The sequence below is a fragment of the Heteronotia binoei genome, chromosome 6 (assembly GCF_032191835.1).
Source record: "Heteronotia binoei isolate CCM8104 ecotype False Entrance Well chromosome 6, APGP_CSIRO_Hbin_v1, whole genome shotgun sequence".
Classification (NCBI taxonomy): domain Eukaryota; kingdom Metazoa; phylum Chordata; class Lepidosauria; order Squamata; family Gekkonidae; genus Heteronotia; species Heteronotia binoei.
In genome coordinates, this window is record NC_083228.1 from 49195291 (window position 1) to 49215514 (window position 20224).

At 41.7% G+C, this 20224-nt stretch overlaps 1 protein-coding gene across 3 annotated transcripts in view; it reads right to left on the bottom strand.

Moving 5' to 3' along the window:
- Positions 1-3828, bottom strand: part of PTPRE (protein tyrosine phosphatase receptor type E) — a 163373-nt gene extending 159545 nt beyond the window's left edge. The window contains exon 1 of one of the 3 annotated variants that reach the window (XM_060241421.1): positions 3663-3828. The gene's annotated coding sequence lies outside the window, so the exon portion shown is untranslated. The remainder of the gene's footprint in view (positions 1-3662) is intronic. The other 2 variants (XM_060241420.1, XM_060241418.1) reach the window with 2 other exon arrangements.
- Positions 3829-20224: the final 16396 nt, after the last annotated feature.

Genomic DNA, 20224 nt, shown 5'->3' on the forward strand with positions numbered 1-20224 from the left:
AAAATTACTAGTTGCAATCCTGCAGACACTCTGTGTGAAGCAATGACCAGAAAGGCTCCACAAGAAATATATGGCTGCGGCCAAAAACAGAATTCCTCTCTTCATGCTAAGGTTCCTCCATTCCAATAAGTAGTAATAACACATGTGCCAATGTCATCACTTTTTTCCTTTCTGTTCCACATAACTAGCTAGTTGGTGCTGATGTCATCACTTTTTTCCTTTCTGTTCCATATAACTAGTTAGTTACTGCTAGAACAAGAAGATTTATAACAAGATAACATTAGGACACAAGATCAGTTTTACTGCACACGGTAGAAAGAGACAACAACAGGAAGATGCCATTTTTAAATAGAAGCTCTATGTAACAAACACATAATATGCAGTTCTGACTTAGAAATCCTCAGACACATGGAACTTAGGAAAGGAAAGGTCCCCTGTGCAACCACCAGTCATTTCCAACTCTGGGGTGACGCTGCTTTCACGTTTTCACGCCAGACTTTTTACGGGGTGGTTTGCCATTGCCTTCCCAGTCATCTACACTTTCCCTCCAGCAAGCTGGGTACTCATTTTACCGACCTCGGAAGGATGGAAGGCTGAGGGCAGCATTAAATATAGAAATAGAAGCCACAGGTCTACACACCACCCTGGTGGCCTTAAGTTTTTTGATACTCTTTTTATTTGAACTGTATTTCTGTGAACTTTTTAGCTGGTTGTAATAATGTAAGCTGCTTTGAATCCCATATATTAGGGAAAAAGCAGGTTATAAATATTTTAAAACAGATTACCAAGTTTAGATAAGTATTTCCAAGATGAAGGAAATAGGAAATATAAAGAATATACAAATTTAAATGTTATATTAAAGCACTTGGGGGAGGGGGGCAATGATGCACCAAAGCAACTAAACTATTGTAAATGATTTAATTCTCTCTCTCTGGATGACTAGAGATTTAGCAACACAATCCAGTACTAAAACCTAAATTCCAGCCATTTCTCGCCTACACCTTAGGTTTCTCAAAGCAGCCAAACAGCATACTGTTATTTGTTGTTCTAAAGACCAATACAAAGATTTAAACACGTTCTGACTCAAAATCATCTAAAGAAGAAACAAGAGGAAAGCATATCAAGCACTTGTTTGGAGAAGACTCCATCACTGCCATAAGCCAAACTCCATATAATCTGCATAACAGAGCCTCATGCTGTGTAATAGATGTGTAAGTACGTTAATAAGTTTAAATTAAAATCTTACTGCCGGAATGAATGCACCAAAATGCCTTTCAAAAGATCTCTCTTTGATTAATTAGTTTTTCTAAATCCACCTCTTCAGTCCTAAGTGCAAAAGATGTTATCATGATCAATATCTGATGGAAAAGTTGTGATACTGTTTTATTCTTATCACATCACCAGTAATTAAGATGTCCTTCAGGAAAACACAATAAAAAAATTTTTTTTTAAAAAATATCACAATGGAGATAGCATTTACTCCAGATTCTTTAGATTATAAATCTAAAGCTGGTATACTACAGTGACTAGCTCACATGTCTAGTCTGTTCAGTATTAAGGGGTTGGAGGAAACAATGTGTTAACTGTTCCCATTCCTAAATTCCACATGTTCAATATGCTTGCACATTTGTGTAGTACATATCGGCCAGTGTGAATATCTTACTGTGTACACTCATTTCAGTTTTGTAACTCGGGACCAGCAGTATGAAAAATATAGGGTCCACATCACATTTACCTACTGAATGAGTGTACGTATGATTGCAAGAATGGCTCACCAGGCATAAACAAACCAGGGGTCTCAAATGTGTGGCCCAAGGGCCAGATCAGACCCCCGCAGAGGGCTCCTATCAGGCCCTCAAGCAACTCATTGTCATCTACTTCCTTATCTCTCTCTTGCTTCCTTCTGCATCACAGCTTGCTTTGCCAGGTTTGCTCAATCGCACAGGAGCTATAGAGCAAAGCCTCTATTTTCTCCACTGGCTGGCCAGCACATGAGGCAACTTATGTACAAAAGCTCGCAGTGTCCAGCCATTTCATGTTTTCCCCTGGGTCTTAGACTCAAAGCATTGACCATGAGATTTCTCTAATGAATGCCAATAAATCAAAAGTAGGTTGCAACTTTTAGACACACACCTGAACAGCATACTCAAGATTACTACAGCACAGACATTGTCTCCAGATTTTGATGCAATAATTCAGAGCAAGAGGTGTCAGTTATCAGAAGCTGTTAAACAAACAAAATATTGCAAGAGTGCTAACCTTTTAAACGTTTTATTCTAAGGGTTTTTTAAAAAAAAATAATTGTGTCATTACATTTTATGACACACATGGCCCTGCCCAACAAGGTCTCATTTATATCAGATCCAGCTGTCCTAGCAAATGTGTTCAACACCCCTGGTCTACGCATATGCAGCGCTCATAAATGGAACATATCTACAGTGAATGTGTGAAAAGATCTGTAACTAGATCTATATGTGTATAGGTTCTTCCCAAATGATGCAAGATCCCCCAACTAATAAAGGGACTACCAGAGTAGTCCTACACAGAGTTGCACCCTTCACTTAAAATCTATTGACTTAGAAGGGTGTAACTCTGCTTAGGATTCCACAGTTTAAAAGTACAGCTCTCTCTCTAGATTGCTATGTCGATACCTTCAACTAAACACACACAGTCAGGGAAGGAACAGCAGGCACCATTCTGCACCACTCCTCCACTTTCAACAGACACACTTGAGCATGTAAATAGGGTTAATGAGTGTAAACATTAAGTCAGAAGTCACTGGTTCAAATCTCACCAAGTGGCCATCTTCCTGCCTCCTCTCTCTTCTGTACTATAGGGACAGTACTTACAAGATCATTGTAGTGATTAAAGAAATAATGTATGTGAAGTATCTGGAACACTCTGCTAGGTGAAGGCTATGTATTAACAGAGTTCTTGGCTGCGTTTAAAACCAAGAGTTTCTTTTTCAGTATATAATAAATGCAATTTTTTTGTTCTTGTTGTTTTTAAATCCTGATCACATAGCTATAGGTGCAAAGGCTGGTAAGTACAGGGATATATGAGATGGCATTAAAGACGTTTCTTAACACTACTTTTGACCCGAAGGCATCAAGCGCAAACGCACCAGAGGAAATCCCCAAAAGGCACATATCTGATACCTAGAAAAGCTTTATCCCCCCCCCCCTTCTCTAGCCATGAAACCGAGACTAACCCCTTGCATATTACTCAATTCCAGCACATCTCTCCCCACCCCCCATTGCCACCTGCACGGGAACTGCTTGGCTTGTCTCCCTCCTCTTTGCAAAAAGGAAGTGCCATTTCCGCCTCTCACCCCCACCACCACCACCCTGGCCGCTGGCCAAGGCAAGTGGAGGCAACAGTGGGGCAAACAGCGCGTGCCAACCTCTTCTCCCTCTCCGCCTACTAGACACTGCTCAGCCCCTTCTTTTCCTCGCAGAAGATCCCCCCCCCCTTCAAAGTGGGGGGACAAGAAGCCAGAGACCCCCTGCTGCTGAAGGAGATGCCTGCCCGCGTCTCTGAAAGAAGCAGCCAGGCAGGATCTGCGCCAGGCAGCAAAGGGAAACTGAAGCGGCGGCGGCAGCAGCAACCGCATCCTTGTGCCCGGCTGGCCTCGTGCCCTGCCGTTCGCTCGCCTCGCTTACCTACGGGGGACTCGCCCAGCTCGGCTTCTCGAGGCGCGCAGGCTCCTCATGCCCTCCTTGCCCCGCCGCTTACGGACTGAGGAGGCGGCGGCGGCGGCAGCAGCAAGCCGGGGACACCCTGGCATTCACCCTGCGGCCGCGACTGCAAGGGACCTCGCTCGCTCGCAGCCAAGCAGGAAATTTCCTCCGTTGGCTGTCGCCTCCCCTCCGTGTGTGCGCAGCACCAGTCGACCAGAGGCGGCGCCAGCACAAGCGCGGGAGCCACCTGCTGCCCGACAGGGAAATGGCAGCTGCAGGTACCCCACCTGCTCTGGCAAGGGGAGAGGATGGTGGGAAAGGGACGAGGTCCAGCCCTTCGCATCCTTTCCGCCCCCCCTCCCTCGAGAGAAACCACTTGTAAAAGGGACTGTCACTATATATATATATATATACACGTTTCCTTTTTTCTGGTTCTTTATGCAATGTTACTGCCTCATGTAGCGTCATGAGCAGGGGTAGCAAAGGGGGAGAAAAATACAATGCTTAAATTTCCTCCTGGATGCGGCTATTAAAAGTAAAAGAACCCTGACCCACTTTTTGTCCTATTTATCTTTCAGAGAGAGAGAATAGGAGTCAGTGTAACAATTACTCCCCACCCCACCCCAGGCTTTCAACTTCTCCCAAAATGGAATGCCCTGCCCAAGGAGGTCACAGAGGCTTTCATTTTCCTGGCCTTCCACAAATTGCGAAACTGATTTATTCAAGAAGCCTTTTCTGCACTAGTAATAGGACTATGGCTACATACAGCTCACAGAATACAAGCGTACTTGGATAAATGATTAGGGACTGTGCTGCATATGTGCTTCCAACTTATGGCGACTCTGAGTTAATCACCTCTAAAATGTCCTATTGTTAACAGCGTTGCTCAGGTCTTGCAATCTGAGGACCATGGCTTCTTTTATTGAGTCAGTCAATCTAATGCTGGGTCTTCTCCTGCTGCCTTCAACTTTTCCTAGCATTATTGTCTTTTCCAGTGACTCTTGTCTCATAATGCAACCAATGTAGAATAACCTTCGCAGGGCTTTTTTGTTGCAGGAACTCCTTTGCATATTAGGCCACACACCCCTGGTGTAGCCAATGCACCTGGAGCTTACAGTAGACCCTTTATTAAGAGCCCTGTAAGCTCTTGGAGGACTGGCTACATCAGGGGTGTGTGGCCTAATATGAAAGGAATTCCTACTACAAAGAAAGCCCTGGCCTTCTGTTTTGTAAATTTAGCTTCCAGGGAGAGTTCAGGCTTGATTTGATCTAGAACCCACTGATTTGTCTTTTTTGGTGGTCCATGGTATCAGTGAAACTCTACTCAGACACCACATTTCTTATTAATCAACTTTCTTCCGGCCACTTTCTTCATTGTCCAGCTTTCACACCCATACATAGTAATGGGGAATACTGTGAATTATCTTGATCTTTGTTACCAATGTTACATCCTTACACTTAAGAACTTTAAGATACTCTAAGTAGGATCCTATTATCTAATTTTTGCACCATCTAACGTATAATGTTAATTCTTATGCTCTTCTTCAGTTATTTCTGGTTGGTTCCAGACTTCTACAATCCTAATGCATTGGTTATTGAATGTCCCATTTTGTCGACTATACTGGCTCACTATGTGTAATCTGCCTTGAGTCCCTATGAGAAAGGAGGATTATAAATAACGTAAAAAATAAATAAAATATTTGGACATCAGAATGGTGCAGTCTTTTCATAGTTTGCAATGTGACCTGCCAGCTGAAGACCAATGGTCTAAGGATGCAGATCCTTCCCAGGAGCATAGCGCTGAAGAAAGACGGACAAACTGTAAAGAAGGAAGGATGTATAAATCTAAGTACTAGGAGGCCACCAGGCAGTGATGAACTTAGTTTTCTTGCAAGTGCCAAATTGGCACTGTGCCATAAAGGTTAGGGCTGCTTCACACATCCTCAGATTCTTCCTGTAGGAAGTTCACTTCTAGATCACAACATGTAGCTGTCATAAACAGGGAGTTTTCAGACTATGCATATGCATTAGGAAGTTAAAATTGCCTCCAGCCTCACACCCAAGCCAAAATCTTTTACATACATTTGTCTCTTTATTGTGATATAGAAGAACATTCAAATGGGCCTTTAGACCTAGAAATGTTTGTCATTTTTTTGTAAATCCTGTGTAGCAATTTGTTCTCCCTCACCACTGGAGGTAGAAGAATCCAAAATATGACTGAGAAGCAGGTGAAAGGGGAGTATCCCAGGTAACATTTTCAGCAAATGCCCCTTATTTTTATTTAGCTACCTAGAAGAGTGTGAAATTTTTAATCAGTAATTCTACACTTGGTCCTTTTTCCTGTACCTCTTTGTGTATGGGTTTTTAAAATTATTATTTAATTCCGTACAATTTAGTTCCTTCTACCAAGGAACTCAGACCAGGATACATGGTTCTCCCTGCCACATTATATCCTCACAACTCTGTAAGGTAGGGCAATCAGTCTGACTTCAATACCAGGAAAGTTGGTAGAAACCATTATCAAAGACAGAATGAGTAGGCACATTGATGAACACATCTTATTGAGGAAGATTCAGCATGAGTGCACCAGAAGTTAGTCTTTCCTAGAGTGCCGGACAGTCAAGGTTCAGTTCTGCCCCAAAGTCATCCAGAGAACACCACGGTAGGTTTGAGATTTGAACTCTGGTCTCTCGGATCCTAACCCAACATTTTTAGACCCAGTCTGTCACTGAGTGACATTATGCCTCACTGAGGTCCTTGTCCTCCCCACGCACCATCCTCAAATCCCCAGACATTCCCAATCTGGATCTGGCAACTCTGCCTCCTTTCCCTATCAGTAGCCAGGGAGGAACCTGGAAACTTTATGACCTAGAGTCCACCTTCCAAAGCAGTCATTTTCTCCAAGGGGACTGATTTCTGTAGCCTGGAGATCAGTTGCAATTTTGAAAGATCTCCAGGTTGGCCACCCTAGATATATCCCACCCCACTGCACCACCTGTGTTCAACTGAGCAAAGTCCGTTGAAGATGCCGCTTCTACAAATGGGTAAGATCAAGAGCTCCTCATATCCAAGCATTTGCTGTTGCAGAATGGCCTGCTTCAGGGAATCAGGAAGGTTCTCACGCTTCTGTCATTCCACAAAATGTGTAATATCAAATTGTTCATGTGAATATTTTTACAGGGGGAACAAGGGCTGTAGTTTATTACACTGTTTATTGTCTGCATGTCTGATTTATCATTGTGTTCTAATTTTTGGAATCTAGTTTTTGCATTTCTTATGTTATATCTTATACTTTTTATTGCATTGTTTCTTAGTATTCCTGATCTTATTACAATGTTCATTATATATGCCACACCACTGCATTGCTGTTTTTTTTTTTAAAAAAATCCATCTTGATTCTCAATGAGAACTACAGAATAAAATCTAGGGTTCTTCAGTATAAATTCCAGAGCCATAGAGAATGAATAGGTATAGTATGAGGTAACATAGTTTCTGATTATATTTACAATTACGTTGGGCTGTTTAAAATATTGGAAACCTGGCTGTATATTCAAGAAGAATCAGTGTAAGTTGCTGTGGCTGTAGGACTGAAATGGATGAAACATCATGCTTACTATTGAGATGGGGATGGGTGGGGGGGGGAGCAGTGGAAGAAATATCGGAGGAGAAGGAAACACAGATAGAGCTTATACCTAAGCAACTGAAAAGAGTGAAACAGAAATGTAAAGCAAATGGTCATCCCAAGGTATATAAATAACTTATGGAAAACGTCTGCTGCAAGAGTAGTGATGGCCACAGATGTATTTAAAGGGGCATTAAACAAATCCATCTATCAGTCCATCAGTGATCACTATGTTTGATAGCTTTGTGAAACCTGCATGTTCAGAAGAAATATATCCCTGAATACTAATTGTTGAGAGAGAGGGCAGCAATGTACCTCCATGCTGTTGTGCTTCCTCAAAACAACTAGTTGATCACTGGAAGTGGAACTACGTGGAAACTTAGTCTGATCGTCCTTGCATGTTTTAATGTTCAGATATTTAAATCCAACATTCAAGACTGCCAATTCAGTTTCAACATCTTAATAACATTAACATTTAAAACATAGACCACTCTGAATTTTTTAAAATGTCAGATGCTAATGATCCTGTGATCACAATATACTATATACATGAAAAGTTCTTTCTGAATTAACCTGTAAGAACCATATTTTAAAACACTGTAGTTTTGTGCCTTGATGTGTAGTCATAACATCCCTTTGAAGTATGGTATATTATGAAGAACATTCCACAGTAAGGTTTAATTTGCTGAATGACATTGGAAAGTCCTACTTACATATAAAGATCTGTAGTATACTTCACCAAGACTGTACAATATGTACACAGTCCAACCCACAAGAGCACAGGATATCAGAAAAAAATAGGTTTATCCATGTGTTAAACAATTCTAACTGAATAGGAACTCAAGAAACAGTACCTACTTCTTTTGGTAGTAATGGTTTCATCTAGTTTACGCTACGTATAGGAAGCCACTTAGCTTCAAAAATGGTTTCTTCAGTTATTGCCAACTAGTTCTCCAAAATGGTTCTAAACCACTATTTGAAGGAATGCAAAAATTGCACCTTGCTGGCACCCATATATTTCTTCATGACTACAAAATAAAGATGGGGTAAATGCTTTTGCTTTTCCAATAATCCATGGATTACTATGGAAATAAATCCATGCTATTTTTTTAAAGGAAAAGAAGAAAAATGATGGAAGTTTCGAGCCCCTACTAGAGAGAAAAGTGGAGTACATATGTAATAAATTAATATATTTTATAGGTTTCCCAAGAAACTGGAGTTTTCTCTGTGAGCAGTACAGAAATGAAATAAACACTTGCCTTTCATGTTCTGCTAATACCTCAAGGTCTTCCCCTAAACATGCTCACCACAAGGTTTCTTTTCTGGGAGGTGTCACCTTTGAAAGTAATCATCCCACAACTGGAGTCAGGGCCTTTTCTTTGGTGGCACCTATGAGGTTGGATGTAGTTGGATACACATAACATTGGAAAGTTCTATTTACATATAAAGATCTGTAGTAAGCTTTATTAGGACTATACAATATGTACAGAGCCCAGACCATGGGATATCAATGACTGTTGTCTGGCACCTAATGTAGCTTTTTGCCTGTTAAGTGATGCCAGATCTTTATTTTCTTAAACTTTACTTACTTATTTCCTATTTTTGTTGGCTGTTTTATGCTGCCTTGTTATTTATTTCAAAATCACTCTGTTTTGGATTGGTTTATTGTTATTGATGTTGCAGACATTGGTTGGCATCCAAAGATTTGTCAGCTGAAAGTTGGTAGATATACTTTCCCTGCAATCCTTCTTCCCCAAGCTACCTTTTTTAATTCCTAGAAAGATGATGCCTAGTTTTGTAGGGCCCAAGGGGCATCCACAGTAATAATTTTATGAGAAGGCAGACTCAGACATCACTCTAGATCTCTTGCTGGCTATTGTGTTTATGTATCAGGGTACATTTTAAAAAATCTTTTATTTTATTTTTTATTTATTTATCTGGGATTTATATCCTGCCCTTCCCACCGAGTGGCTCAGGGCGGCTTACAACATATATAAAACTAACATAAAAATATAAAATTACACTTTAAAATTAACATTTCATAATATATAAGTAAAATCAAACATTTGTTATAAATGTACATCATTAAAACAGACAGCGGTCGTGGAGTTACACTCTATTCAGATTCAGATACAAATTCAGTATACAGTATTCAGTAGTCGGTATGCAGGGCCGTTAGTTGTGGGCCAGCCGGAAGAGGACTGTCTTACAGGCCCTGCGGAATTGGGTGAGATCCCGCAGGGCCCTTACCTCCTCCGGCAGCTGGTTCCACCAAAATGGAGCCATTACAGAGAAGGCCCAGTCCCTTGTGATCTTCAAGCGGGCTTCCTTTGGCCCGGGGACAACCAAAAGATTTCGAGATCCCGATCTCAGTGCTCTCTGGGGAACATGCGGGGAGAGACGGTCCCTCAGGTAGGCAGGGACCTAAATCAGTAAATTTAGGATTCCAGGGGAGTCATACAACCTCATTCTCACCAGTGGACACCCATAGTGTGACCCAGGTGGACAAAAAGCAAGTATAGGCCTGTGACTGGAAAATGTAGATTATTTTTGATTCCTACTCCTCATTGCATCTCCCCCAACCCACATAGCTTTTAAATATGTGGATATCTCATGAATGTTGATTGCCACTTTAGGGTCAGGAAGGCACTGTCCTCCAGGCCTGATAGGCCCAGGAATCCTGGATGGTTTTATACCTTCCTCTAGGCATATGGGGGAGTAGAGGGGAGGTAGCTGTGAGTTCCCTGCACTGTACAGGGGTTGCACTAGATGACCCTTGGGCTCCCTTACAACCCTATGCTTCTATGGCCTTTTACTTTGGTTACTTTTGATTTTCTGTGCTTTCATTCAACAACTTTCTGATTCAGCTTCAGTGATTTGTTCTGCACCTCCACTTCCTCTTCAAGGTAATTAGCACTGTGTGAAGTTTTGCACCTGCAGCAATCCTGTCGATTTTCTGATGAAAGGGCCGTGCATCACCAGTGTTGTGGCTGGAGGCATCATGGTTCCATTATACCCCTACACTTTTTGTTTGCACATGTCCTCCAGCAATTCTGCACTAAAAAATTAGAATCCATTATTTTATTTTATTTTTTGAATCTGCGCACTAGCAATAATTTGTTGGTGTGTAACAGGAAGTACTTTCTGTATATTGATTGGTTCCATTTTCTTCCCACCACATTTATTTAAAACATCCATTTGTGATTGTTTGGTGTTTTAAAATATCATCACCAGCATTGCAATGAGATTCTTTATTTTGCACAATGCCAAGCAGCCATTTTTAACCTAACCAGAGAATCGTGCTTCACTTTCCACTTCTGCCCTTCAAAAGAGCAGCAATGGACTCTGTGGAGGTGTTAATGATGACACTGCATCTTCTCACCCTTGCATGAGAAACTCCCTTGCTGTATGTGCTGTTTATTCACATGGTGGAATCAAATAGCATCGTCAACCAACATAACACTGCAAAGATGGAGAGCTCTCCTGACCATTCTCCCACCATGCCAGACTACTAGGATATAGTAGCATTGAATTACTTGAGTTACAGAAATTACAAAAAACAGAACAGACAGAAGATACACTAGTATCCTACCAATACATTTTCACTGCAAAAAACAAACAAAACCACCCCCAGAATAGGTACTGGGGATTTAAAGTCTTCATTAGCATTTTATCGCTAGTCTCATACCGATAAATTAAAACAAACAAATTAATGATGGTTGGACGGTACTGAAGGAGGGAGAATGGCAGAAGGTAATTGAATGGGCAGATCTTGATGGGGGTGGTAGAACAGGAGGAAAAAAACAGCAAAGGGCTTGGGAAAGTATTTGATTGAATCATTATGCTCTTCGATTTGCTTCAATTTTGAAGCAAACGAAAAAATAACTTGCCATGGCAGTGCTCTCAGAAAATAAAGTGTAGGAGGAGGGGCTGATAGTCATGTACACTGAAAGCAATGGAAAATACACATGCATGATAGGCCTATGTTTCTAGGACTCCATCTTCCCAAGGGTCAAAAGGGACTGCTAGAAGAAGAAGAAGAAGAAGAAGAAGAAGAAGAAGAAGAAGAAGAAGAAGAAGAAGAAGAAGAAGAAGAAGAAGAAGAAGAAGAAGAAGAAGAAGAAGAAGAAGAAGATGATATTGGATTTATATTCCGCCCTCCACTCTGAATCTCAGAGCAGCTCACAATCTCCTTTATCCTCCTCCCCCACAACAAACACCCTGTGAGTTGGGTGGGGCTGAGAGGACTCTCACAGCAGCTGCCCTTTCAAGGACAACCTCTGCCAGAGCTATGGCTGACCTAAGGTCATTCCAGTAGGTGCAAGTGGAGAAGTGGGGAATCAAACCTGGTTCTCCCAGATCTGCACACTTTACCACTACAACAAACTGGCTTTCACACTAAACTGGTGTGAGAAGAAGGAGAACACGTTAAAAAGTATACACATTGCACTGGTTGTTAACTGGATACACTTCCATCATGCCTTCATCCAGGTTAGCTGAGAATTGCTTCCCTCTGGAACACTTTATTTAATGCCATTTGTATTAATGTTTCATCCATATGTACTATTTTGGAATCCAGTGTTGGCTGCCTCGGGGATTTTAAATTGAATGGCTGGATACAAATATCACACATACAATTGCAAACTATACCAACAAATCTCAGTAAAAGGAAAATCAGGAAGGTATTTAATTTTACTGCATTATACAGGCATACAGTCACATATATATTAAACACAAGCAACTCAGTACACTCCTTACAGGTATAATCACTTGCAAATGATGTTATGTAATTTAAATTGATGCTCACTCAAGCAATATAAAAAGGACAGCTGAATACATTTAAGGAAATTAACATATTTGGTTCATTATTGCATAAAATGCACCAGAACGATTATCTGCTAGTTTAAAAATAAACCTTTTGTCTTGAGCACTTAAGGAAAAGATGGCAGCAGGATAGTTACTTCTACAAAATGTATCACTTTCTCGATAAAACATTTGAAGGGGTGAGGAAGTTTTGATTCTCAATCAATTGGATATGCAATTCAATCTGTATCCTGTTTCTGTGACCTGGTTTATAAGTGATATGGGCCATAGTTGAGCCACTCACCAGTGTAAATAGTCCATATACACCCTATAATTAAATGTGCTTACCATCTATGTTAGCCCAGTTGTGCATGACAATCCAACAATCATAGCAAATTTTGACCCTCTATGCACTCTTCTCATATGTATGTGCTAGTATATAGGTTTATAGCACTGGCAGGCCAGGAGCAGGTCCACTCAGTCCACCAATTGCTGAATCTGTCATATACAAACAAGCCCAATGTTTAAAAAGAACCTGACTGACATCTGTAGGGGTATATTCACAAGCTATCTTTTTGCTGTGGCATACATATTGTACACACTGGTCAGTTCATGCAAGGTTCATGGACACTGCAAACTGAAGGCTAGGGGGGATTGGTTTTGACCAAGGGAAACCCAACCTTCACTGTGGAATTCCATCACTACTTGCCAACTCTCTTAAGAGTTGGCGGAGAGATTCTTCTCTTGTGAAGCCATCATCACCATCTGATTCATGCCCTTCTGACCAGTTTGATGCCAGGAGGAACATCAAACAGGGCTGAATAGTAACATGGGTGCAGCAAGGCTCATTAGTAGAAATCAATGCCGTCTTAAAGAAAACAAAGCTTTATTCTAGTATCAACATCTCTTGAAGCTATACATTCTACAGAATTAGGGTGCAGGTTCTAATATATAAAGAAAAGCAGAGAATAATTTCTAACCTAGGTTGAAAACTACAGTAACGTGGCAATCACTCCCCTCCCCCACACTATGCCATCATGGACAAATGAGTGCATATGTGGACAAAGCTCCCCAGTGCTCTCTCTCTCTCTCTCTCTCTCTCTCTCTCTCACACACACACACACACACACACACTCACACACACACACACAGAGAACAGTTCCTTTTCAATTGCTCTCCCCCAGTTGTGTTGAAAGTGCAGGGTCAGTCTGGACTCTGGAATCTTGGTTCCAGAGTCCTGCCAGAATGAAGCAGCCATTAGACTGATGTTACTTGCTTCAGAGGGATTCATTATTATTGATCTCAGGCCAATGAGAACTTCCAAGCCTAGCTGTCTCATTTACCAATTTATCTCCATATAAGACAGCTCTTTCTAAGATGAAAGAGGTCTCCCTGGTTTAATCCTCAACAAGCCAGCCAGCCTTGAAATCCTTTGCTTAGACTGAGAACTACAACCAAAATTCAGCACTTGTTGTCAGGTTACTACTAGTTAATCAGTGAGTATGGAGTTTCAGATGAGATGAACTGCACTTGGACGTTCATAGTTTACCCTAGACTTTTTCAACCCAACCCAGTCTTGGTCACTTTGAGGGCCCAAGTCACATTTGCCTAATCTCAGATCAAGCACCTGCAATCACTTTGAGGGAGTTCCCTTCCAACATTGTAAGAACATATCAGGAAGTCTAAAAAGCAACACAAAATATCATTATAAAAACAAAACAAGCAAATAAAAATGAGCCAGATTCATAACAACAGCATAACATGACTAATGTACCCCCCCAAATTTCCATAAAATAGATCTGAAATCAAATGCAGATCATAAAACAAATAAATAATATAGATCACCTAATTTAAAGGTTGGGGGAAAACAAATTTTTGCCATGGCATCTGAAAGACAGTATGACAAACAACTGAGCCTCAAAGGGAAGGAAATTCCCAAAGTTGCTGCCACTTGAAACCTCCCTTTCTCTGGCTGCTACCTGCCTTACTCTGTGTCTGGCATGGAGCATAAACCTGAACCTACTCTCAGGTTCAATGGCATCAGCTCCCTTGCAGCCTTGCTTTCTGGAACCAAAAGTGGTCCCAGTGAAGACATGCTTGAGACTGCTGATTAGCAAGGCTAGCTCAGAAAAAGCCAGACCCTTAACAGCCACAGTGGGAGCAGCTGCAGTGAAGAACACTTGCTCTGTCACTGCAGGACGGGCAGGGGTTGGATGAGACATATAGGAGCTGCCAGGATCTCCTTGCCTTGTTTGCTGGGAGTCCTCCTTTGGCTTAATATGACCTTGTGAAAATGGGGTAAAATGTCAGGGAGGGAGGAAGCAGACACTTCCAAAGCTGAACGGGAATTGTCCTGGGAGAGGAAGAAGAGGAATATGGTGCTGCCTGCAAGCCCCTCCACTCTCTATTCTGAGACGTACCTGACACCCCCCCCCCTCATCTTCACAGTGGATTTACAGACAGGACTGAACACTGGGGGAAACCCTCACCCCATCATGGAGGATAGTGGATATCCATGTAGCTTTTTTGTTGTTGTTCAGTCGCACAGTCATGTTCGACTTTTTGCGACCCCATGTACAATGTCACGCCTTATACTGAATCAAACCACTGGTCCAACTCCTCCCTTAGTGGAGATATGGTAGTACCCAGGGGTCGTTTTGTAGAAAAATAGGTGGTGGAGCTCATCCAGGGATTGTTATGCAGCTGCACCTACTATTCAATGGACAAAGTGGGATGGAGGAGCTCTGAGAAAGGTTCAGGAGCTGTGCTCCTGTGAGCTCCTACTGAATCCGAGGCCTGTTAGTACCTAACATTGTGCAGGTGGGGCCACAGAGAGCAGGGCTTGGAAAGCAGATTTTTAACTGGTGGACTAAACAGTTCAGGAAGAGAAAGTTCTTCAGGTATATCAGCTCTAAGCTCCTCAGGGCCTTAAAGGTAAGAACCAGGTGCATTCTGGGGGAAAATGGGTAGCCACAGCAGATATTTCAGCACAGTCCCTGTAACCAGCCCCTGAAAATATCTTAGCCCTTGCATTTTGTATCTATTGAAGTTTACAGACAAGCTGTAATCCTTGAGCAATCTCCCATTGACAGTAACTCAGTTTTGTATGGATTGAGCTTCAGTTTATTGGCCCTCTTCTATCTCCTTAAATTCTCCAGGCACCTGTTTAGGACTTCCACACCCCCACCTGAACCTACTGTTAAGGAGAAACAGAACTCAGTGACATCCACATAGCAGTAGCAACTCACTCCAAATCCCTGGATGTTCTGTCCCAGTGGTTTCATGCGAGGACAAGATGGAACTCTGCGGGACATCTTAGTATAAATTCCATAAGACCAAGCAGCAGTCCCTGAGCACTACCTCTGGAAATGATTGTCAAATAGCAGAAGCACTGAAGCATGGTGTCATATACACCCTACCCAGACAGCCTATCCTGAAGGATACTATGGCCGATAGTATCTTAAGTCACCAAGAGGATCAAAGCAATCAATAGAGACACTCACCCATATCACTTCCACAGTGAAGATCATCAGTTAGGGCAATCAAGGCTGTTTTGGTTCCAAACCCAGACCTGATTTTGGATAGAAATTGACCTAGATGATCTGTCAAGATGATCTGCTGCTCCCACCACACCATTGATTCTGGGGTCCAAAGTAAAAGTCAAGGATGGTGCATGCTTTCCCATACAGCTGATTATCACAGTCTGTCAGGAGCCAAAATAGCCATGACATCTGCCACGTGTCGGGGTTCCCCAGATGAACTTACAAGCAGACATGACATCAGGGAACGAATGTTCCCAACTTCTAGAATTTGGCTCAGGAGCATGGCATGGGGGAAAAGGATCCTTCAGCCTTCCACATCACTTTTTTTTCTGAAGCAAAATGGCCATAGAGGAGCCCTGTTTGTTTTTATGTGAGGTTCCGCATGCACAGACCAAAGCTATGGGCAGCAGTCTCATGGAGCAGGGCAGCAATCAGCTATAGGGAACATCCAGACACACTAAAGCTGAGCTACCCTGAAACACTGCCACCATGACTTGCAGCAGTTGCTTCCAAACAGCATAGCAGTGTTTGGGACCTTCCAGCACCCCATCCCATGCTTGGCCTGGAACAGCTGCCCTAGATGCCCCATGAATAAAACCACCTCTGTTTTCTGCAAGAGTTTCACAATTATCTGTTTATGTCACTCACCTAATCCTGATAAATTCTAGCTATTGTCTATCTATTCTCCAAAGATGTTGCACATATGCTAACACACTGCAATCTAGATTTTGTTTTTTTATGTGTGAATCTCCGACGTGCAGATCAGAGAGGGCTGTTACAGGGTTTTGTGTTTTTTTTGTAAGAACCATCTTCATACCCTTTCAGATGGACATTGTGTTCAAAAGTCGGAGTAGTTATCACATAACACCGCCTTCTTCATGAGTTTAAGATTACACTTGAATAATATATAATATATATTATATATATAGTCTGACATTCTATCTCACAGGGTATATGAAATAAGAAATCAGAAGGAAAGAGTAACGTGCATGGAGGAGTGTGTGTGTGGGAGAACAACTACTCTCCCTCTAGCTTCTGGGTACCACAACAACCATGAAGCTTTAGGTGTCATCTACAACATTTCACATGGTTTCTATATAATAGTTAATTAATAGCAACATGTTTGACAACAACAGGCAAATATATCCTTCTGTTGCAGAAAATGAACAATACATTTCAAGACACTCTCAAAATAGGTTTTTCAGTAGTACGTCATAATAGACCATGTGATGACATGGTATGTTTATGATTTTCTATTATGATGACTGTAGGATGAGTTGAATAGGCCATTTGTTGCCATGCCAATAAGATCTTGATAGAATGCAAGGTATTCCTCTCTATCCATATGCATGATGTCCACACCCACACACATCCTGTGAACAGCCTCACTTATTACGCATATATGACATTCTTTCCTGCATCACAGAAATGCAGCAGCTTTATAGCATTATACTATGAAACAGTACTCCATTAATTCTGGTCGCTACCATATAGCCGGATATTTTCATGTGTAATTGCAATGGCTAACAGTGAAAACCAAATGACTGTACAATTTTTCCCTCTGCCATGGGCCCACTAGAAAGCCCAAGGCAAGCCTCTTTCTCTCTCTCTCTCTCTCAGCCCCAACCTTTCCCTTCCATCTTCAATATGGGGATAATAATTCAGACTTACTTTATTAGACAGGTTTATGTGAGCTTTTAAAAACATGTGTAAGCTTTATGTTGGATTGTGGCTGATTAGTACTGTGCAATTTCATTTCATTCACTGAGAGCCATTTTGGTATAGTGGTTAAGAGCACTGTGGCAAATGAGACCAAGGGAGTCCCAGGTGTTTCAACTGAAGAACAGTTTATTTCCGCACAGGTACAGGATCCCATGCTATGTTCCCTCCAGTGGTGTGATCCCCACGAACCCGGCGCCACTCCTTCTCAGCATCTAGCTACTACACCACCGATTGGCCAGGATCCCTCCTTGCCTTCCTGGGTGCTGGCCCCAGTCTGCAGCTCAGGAGCTCTTAAATCCTCTCCAGTCCCACCTGTTGAAGGGCTGGGCTTCCAACAGTCTTGACCTCTTGATAACCCTCCAGCTGGCAAAGGGCCTTGTTTCAAGCAGCCCTGACCTTTGGGTAAACTCTCACAAACTTGGACTCTAATCTGGGAGAACCAGGTTTGATTCCCCAGTCCTCCTCACGCACCTGCTGAGTGACCTTGAGTCAGTCACAGTTCTTGAAAGAGCTGCTTTCCTAAGAGCACTTTCTGTCAGAGCTCTCTCAGCCCCTCACAGGGAGGTTGTGAGGAAGGGAAGGGAAGGAGATTGTAAGTCGCTCTGAGACTGAGTGAAGGGTGAGGTATAAAACTCTTTTTCATTTATAACACGTACAATAAAAAGGTAATTTTAAAATAGAAACATAAAAGTTTAAAGCATCATTTGACCAGTTTAAATCATCATGTGTCTCTTGATCTGTATCTCTGTTTGGTCTCCACGCTTTGAAACATCAAAATGTTTTTTAAAAACGTACAGTAGCACTAGTTTTTATGGGCTGCGCAACTCTGCTAGATTTTATATATAAACTAACAATGAAAATTTTCTCTCTCACCATGATCCTTATAAATCCTCAGAATCACTCATTAATTTCATTGATGCCTGTTGTGTCATTTGGTCATTGGGATAAACACATCTTAGTTTTTCTTATTTATAAGAGCAGCTAGATTTAATTCCCTTGAACAACTAAGCAATTCAAATGAAGCAGTAATTCTATCCCCAGTGAAACTCAATTGCCTTCGAGTGACTTACACTGGGAATTAATTTAACATAATAAATCACAATGGAAAGATGATTCACAGTTGGCAATGCAAACAGCAAAAATAGCTTTATTCTGTTTTTCACCTATAAGTAGGTATTATCATTGATGCTAATTCTTTAAAACCTTAATGTGGTAAAACATGAAAAGACACCAACAGTCATTTCAAAAGTACTTATAAAAATATGGCCTAAGAATCATGTATTCATCCTTCATTAGGTACTCTTTACAAGTGCTCACTGGACCTGGCCTCACCAACAGCAGGCCCCAGAAGCCATGCTGGGCTCACCAGCTGCAGACAACGTGAGCCATGAGAGGCCTGGCCACACCAGCAGTCTTAAAGCGCTGCATGGAGGCCAGATGTGGAGGCAGATTACTCCAGGAAGTGTATGGAGCCCAGGGGTAGCTGCAGTGGTGACTGGGAGCTGCACTGAAATTGGGTGCAGCAGCAGACCCAGAGAGCCAAGCTGTGAAAGGGCAAGGCAGATAATTCTTTAAACCCCAGATTTGCAAAAAAAAAAGGGGGGGTGGTGGTGGAGGAAAAAAAGTTAAATCTAAACAAAAAAAAGAAGTGGTTGAAAAAACCCTCACATGATAAAAGGAGCACCTATAGCTTTAAAGAAAAGGATTCTTTCAGTTGTGGTTGCAAGGCAACCACAATGTTCCAGGGTTGGTGTTTCTGTGAGTAAAAGGCAGAGGGAAGGGATAGAGCTCCTTCTAGGGCTGTTCTGGCTTTTAAGGGAAGACTCACTGGGGCCAGGCAGGGTCAGATTAACATGGACCACATTAACCCCACCCACCCCCCCAATACTAAGGAGTGCCTTGGAAATCTGGGATAATTTGGCATACCCAACCAAATTTTTGTGATGTATTCACCCCTATTAGTGCTTCCATTTGTGCAAGGATTATTGCACCCACAGAAATATTGAATGAGATCCAATCTACAACTGTAGTTTATTTATTTCTTTTTAAAAATAAATTTCAACTTTATTTAAAGCGTGCAGCTACAATCAAAACATAATATCACAACCGACATAAATACACTCAAATTAGCCACAACTGTAGTTTCTTGAAGCAGAAGTGTGTATTAGACGGAAACAGAAATAAAAAATGAAAAACTTGTCCCAAGTGCAAGACAAATTCTGTATTTGAAAACCCCAGCTATGCAATTAGAACTATGCAAACTTCCATGTCACTTTGTTTTTCATAGTTATTCCACTTCCTATAACCAATTATTTGGTGGAGGCAGGGAGAAGAGTAGATCAGTAGTTTTCTGGCCTTTCTCCTTTGCATTGGTCTTTAGAACATAAGAACATAAGAGAAGCCATGTTGGATCAGGCCAATGGCCCACCCAGTCCAACACTCTGTGTCACACAGTGGCCAAAAATTTTTTGTACACATTTATATACATACATATACATATATATATATATATATATATATATATATACATACATACATACACACACACCCTGTGGCTAAATAAGAACATAAGAGACATAAGAACATAGTTGGGAGTAGCCACAGCTGACAATTACATAAGCTTATGTCAGATTTTGAAGCCACTCCTAGGAACCTAATTTTTCCCCAGGGACGTGAAACCTTACCTGGAAGAGGATGTGAACTTTCCATAAGGCTTTCATTTCCCAAGTAAACATGGGAGGTTATCCAGGTTACACATCCGGTGTAGCCATGCTTTCTTCCCTATGTGTCTATTTATGAAAACTGAATGCCTTTGAAGGAGAACATCCGAATCCTATTTGCAGAGACTCAAGGCC